Here is a 5,947-nt window from a genome sequence, read left to right as displayed (position 1 = left end):
CCTCTCCCACGATTCCAATCAGTGCCCCTCCACCGATACTTTCATTCACTTGGCGGAACTGGCCCTCATCCTCAAGAACTTTTCCTTTGAATCCTCCCACTTCCTACAAACTAAGGAAGTGACTATGGGTGCCTGTATGGGTCCAGCTATGCCTGACTCCTCATAGGGTACATGAAACAATCCATCTTCTGCAACTACATCGGCACCATGCCCCACCTTTCCCTCTGCTGCATTGATGACTGTATCAGCACTGCCTTGTGCTCCCATGAGGAGCTTGAACAGTTCATCAACTTCACCCACACATTGCACCCTGACCTCAAAATCACCTGGACTATGTCCAACTCCTCCCTCCCTTCCTGGACCTCTCCTTCTCTATCTGTGGCAACCAACTTAGCACCAACATTTATTTCAAACCCACCAACTCACTTGACTGCACCTCCTCCCACTACCACCACCCACTCTCCAAAAGTACGATCCCATACTCCTAATTCCTTCGCTTCCACCATATCTGCTCCCAGGATGAGTGATTCCACTCCAGGACCTCCCAGATGTCATCCTACTTAATTTCCCCTCCCCTGTGATCAACAATGCCCTCAACTGCATCTCCTCCATTTCCCACACCTCCGGTCTCGAACCCCAACTCTAAACACAATCCCCCTGGTCCTCACATTCCACCCCACTGATCTCCAAATCCAGCACATCATCCTCCACCATCTTCACTACCTGCAGTCTGACCCCACCACCAAAAATATATTTCACGCCCCACCCCTATCTGCTTTCCGTAGGGACAGTTCCTTCTGCGACTCCCTCGTTAGATCCACACTCCTCAGCAACCCCTCGTCCACACCTCCTATCTGCATCCAGCAATCGCCCTCCCCCTACCTTTCCCCAGCCCCACCCTCTCCCTCTATTTATTTCTCAGCTCCCTTCCCCCTCCCCATTCCTGCCCGAAATGTCAGCCCTCCTGCTCTTTTGATGCTGCTTGACCTGCTGTACCTTTTCCAGATCCACATTGAATCGCCTCTGACTTTCCAGCATCTGCAGTCCTCACTATTTCCAACGATAATGGAAGCAATATTAAGGGGAAAGAAACCAATGTGTAATGACGAATTTTGAATGTTCAGCTACGTGCCACATTTGTTGACTGCAGTGCAGATTCTTTGGTTGGGTAAGACTTGGAGGCAACAGCTTTATTTTACCTAGTACAGTGTACTGGCGCATTTCTCTGCTGTTACACATCCTCCCTAATGTTACAGTGAAACAAAATTGACAAGGTGAATTAATGCCTTGAAACCTGGTTACCAATAACATAATGATTTTTCTGTTGCACTAAGCTAGTTGACACTAACAGGAGAGTTTGACAATGCCTCACCAATGGATGCACGAACTCTTGAAAAAGGCATTTCTGTTTCATGTTTCTGGTTTTTCTTATTCTGTGTTGAAGCATCACTCTCAGATCAATATAACTAACAAACAATTTCAGGTGAAGGTATTTGATGCCAATAAGCAACTGAGAAGTACCAAGACATTTATTGTAGTGTACAGAAGGGTTCAAGGAAATGTGTTAGTTACGTGTGAGCTTGCTGAAGATTTAGTGGTACCAAATAAATTTGAACCAGAATGAATCTGTACTAGGAGAAAGAAGATACATAAAGTAGATGCGGAACCTATTCAAAACCCAAGGAAAACATCAAGGTGAGTGTTTATAGTGTAGTATTTAACACAGCAATACAATCAATTGCAGAAAGATTAACACAAACACATCCTTTGTTTAGATTCCTGATCAGTTTTGCCGAATAGCAAATCCAAGCAATTATGGAACTTTTTTTTGAAGCTAGAGCAAACTTTAAAAGATGGGAATCTGAAATATGTATGCTTCAGATTTGTCTAGTGAATTGGCAGCCATGTCAAGACAAGTTCCAATGTATGCATCACTATGAGGTGTACTGAACATTTTCTGAAAAGATAAGCTGACAAAATGGTGTCCTTAACACATATTTTGCTCTCCATATCTGTTGTATCTTCAATTTTCCACAATATATTTCTACTCCCATCCCTCTCACTTTCCCTGATGGGGTTCTCACTGTTGGGTTTCTGTACCATAGCACCCTGGTCGAATGTGCTTTGTAAATAACTGTGAACACAGCCAGCTATGCTGTTACATTTTGTTTAAACTCCCCATTCATGTCAACTCAGTAAGGCGCTCGACAAGGTTCCCCATGGGAGATTGGTTAGCAAGGTTAGATCACATTCAATACAGGGAGATATAGCCATTTGGATACAGAACTGGCTTAAAGGTAGAAGACAGAGGGTGGTGGTGGAGAGTTGCTTTTCATACTGGAGACCTGTGACTAGAGGAGTACCACAAGGATCGTTGTGGTACACTATTTTTTGTCATTTATATAAATAGTTTGCATGTGAACATAGGAGGTATAGTTAGTAAGTTTGTAGAATGACACCAAAATTGGAGGTGTAGTGGATAGCGAAGGAAGTTACCTCAGAGTACAATGGGTCTTGATCGGATGAAGCAATAGGCTGAGGAGTGGCAGATAGAGTTTAATTCAGATAAACGCGAAGTGCTGCATTTTGGAAAGGCAAATCAGAGCAGGATTTATACACTGAATGGTAATAGTCCTAGGGAGTGTTGCTGAACAAAGAGACCTTAGAGTGCAGGTTCAAATTTCCTTGAAAGTAGAGTCAAAAGTAAATAGGATAGTGAAGAAGGTGTTTGGTATGCTTTTCTTTATTGATCAGAGTATTGAGTATAGGAGTTGGGAGGCCATGTTGAGGCTGTATAGGACATTGGTTAGGCCAATTTTTGGAACATTGCGTGCAATTCTGATCTCTTTCCAGTTGGAAGATGTTGTGAAACTTGAAAGGGTTCAGAAAAGATTTACAAGGATGTTGCCAGGGTTGGAGGATTCGAGCTATAAAGGCTGAATAGGCTGGGGCTATTTTCCCTGGAGTGTCAGAGGCTGAGGGGTGACCATATAGAGTTTATAAAATCAAGAGGAGCATGGATAGGATAATTAGACAAAATCTTTTCCCTGGCATGGGGGAGTCTAGAACTAGAGGACATAGGTTTAGGGTGAGAGGGGAATGATATAAGAGATCTAAGGGGCAACTTTTTCACACAGAGGGTGGTACGTGTATGGAATGAGCTGCCAGAGGAAGTGGTGGAGCCTGGTACAATTGCAGCATTTAAAAGGCATCTGGATGGGTATATGAATAGGAAGGGTTTCGAGGGATATGGGCCAAGTGCTGGCAAATGGGACTAGATTAGATTAGGATATCTGGTCAGCACGGCTGAATTGGACCAAAAGGTCTGTTTCTGCGCTGTACGTTTCTATGACTGTATAACTCGATCAACACTTACTTCAGTCTACAATACGTGCGGCACGGTGGCTGAGTGGTTAGCACTGCTGCCTCACAGCACCAGGGACCTGAGTTTGATTCCTCCCTTAGGCAATTGTCTAGCGTTTCCACATTCTCCTCATGTCTGCAGCACGGTGGCACAGTGGTTAGCGCTGCTGCTCACAGCGCCAGAGACCTGGGTTCAATTCCCGCCTCAGGTGACTGACTGTGTGGAGTTTGCATTTCTCCCCGTGTCTGCATGGGTTTCCTCCCACAGTCCAAAAAAAAATGTGCAGGTTAGGTGAATTGGCCATGCTAAATTGCCCGTAGTGTTAGGTGTAGGGGAATGGGTCTGGGTGGGTTGCGCTTCGGCGAGTCGGTGTGGACTTGTTGGGCCAAAGGGCCTATTTTCACACTGTAAGTGATCTCTAATCTCTGCATGGGTTTCCTCCGGGTGCTCTGGTTTCCTCCCACAAACGAAAGATGTGCAGGTCAGGTGAACTGGCTATGCTAAATTGCCTGTAGTGTGAGATGCATTAGCCGGGGTAAATATGGGGTAGGGAAATGGGCCTGGGTAGGTTGCTCTTCAGAGGTTCAGTGTGGACTTGTCAGGCTGGAGGGCCTGTTTCATAATGTCAGGAATCTAATCTAATCATTATGCATGCACTGTACCATCATTAGCCAACAAGTACTTTCGAAGTGAAGGCATTATTGTGCGGTGGGAAGTACAACAGCAAATTTGCACATAATAAGTCCCACAAGCAACAATGTTATAGAAGACAAAAAAATTGTTTTAGTGGAATAGTTTGGCAGGTCAGGACATTAAGGAATATGTCCCTGCTCTTCTTGAAGCAAAGGGAAATAGGGGATTAATTCATATTCTTAAAACTGAGCTCAGTTATATATTTTCAGTATTGTTACTGATATTGTTGGAATAAGGTTAAAGATTAATACTTCATCTCATACATTTACAATAATTCATGATAGAATGAGATGGGAGTTACTATAGAGAGCACCATGAGTACTACATTGGCTATCACTGTATAGTGCTGTTGTTTTAAATATTGAAACAACAATGATAGTTCAATACTGATAGTTACAGATAACGTTTTGTATGTATATATGTATGTGTGTGTATGTGTGTGTGCATATGCGTGTGTTTGCGTACGTGTGTGTGTATGAAAATGTGACAGAAGCTACAATGAACAACTATCTTATTTCTACAGCAGAAAACAAATGGAGCCATTTTTCTAAAAGCTTCCTATTTCTGACCCAAGTATTTGGCTTGAACCAATGTGAATACGTTGGAATATCGGATTCAATAGTGGGGATAGACCACTGACCCTTTGAGCCTGTTCCACTATTCAATAAGATCGTGTTTGACCTGATTATTGTCTCAGTTCCATTCTCCTGTCTGCAACCTATATGCCATGACTCCCTTGTCTATCAAAGACCTGTCTGAGCTACAAATGTAGAAATCCAATCATGATTAACTTCTGGGGAAGAGAATTCTATACTCTAATGACCAATGGAAGAGAAACTATTCCTCCTGATCACTGCCTTAAAGTTACTATATTATTAAACTACATCCCCTAGTTTTGAACCACAGTTAAAAAAAGACCTATATTTTGCTATGAGTCATAGAATCCCTACAGTGCAGAAGCAGGCCACTCAGTCCATCTAGTGCACACTGACCCTCTGAAGAGCATTCCACCCAGATTCACACCCTTGTATTTCCCATGGCTAATCCATCTAACCTGCACATCTTTGGATTCTAGGAGGAAACCCACACAGACACAGGGAGAATGTGCAAACTCCACACAAACAGTCACCCAAGAGTGGGATTGAACCCAAGTACTTAACGCTGTGAGGTAGCAGTACTAACAACTGTAGATCATTACTATATATATCCTTGTTGCTTAATAACTTTGTGACTTTATTCCAATCAAAATATAAAGAAATTGAAGGGAAACTGGCATTTCTATTTAAGCCTATTCAATGCATAAACCATTAGATCTTTGAAAGAAACATTTTTGTATGCTATATTTTCTATGACTTAATTGTTCCAATGAAGAATCTTGGTGTGCAGTTATGATTTTCAGTATGAAAATAAATTCAAATGACCCAGTCTTTGCTTGCCAAGTGCTTGTTATCATGAATTCATTTATATCTCCAACTTCAGCTGACTGATGTTGTGGGCACTTTCAGAATTATTTGAACAGAGGTCAACACTCATCAAACTCAGACTATGAAACATTTTTGAGGCAATTGGATATGCCAAGTGCCCATGTAAAGGCATGTACCTTGGTTGGTGTAAAAGATTCTCAATGTGGATTATGGTTGAACACTGGAAATACTATAAAACAAAGAATGATGGAAATCTGGAACAAAAACAAGGAATTTCTGGAAAAACTCAGCAAGTCTGGCAGAACCTAAGCAGAGTTGCTTAGGCTCGCTACATCAGACACTTTGGTTTCAGACTTGCAGAGTTTCTCCAGCAATTGCTTATCGGAAATGTTCTGTTCTTCATAATATTCCATAATATGAATTGTCCAACAATATTTCCAAATGGTGATATACAACTGGCGATGAA

This window comes from Chiloscyllium punctatum, chromosome 44 (assembly GCF_047496795.1).
Source record: "Chiloscyllium punctatum isolate Juve2018m chromosome 44, sChiPun1.3, whole genome shotgun sequence".
NCBI classification, from domain to species: Eukaryota; Metazoa; Chordata; class Chondrichthyes; order Orectolobiformes; family Hemiscylliidae; genus Chiloscyllium; species Chiloscyllium punctatum.
This window is presented reverse-complemented; position numbering follows the sequence as displayed.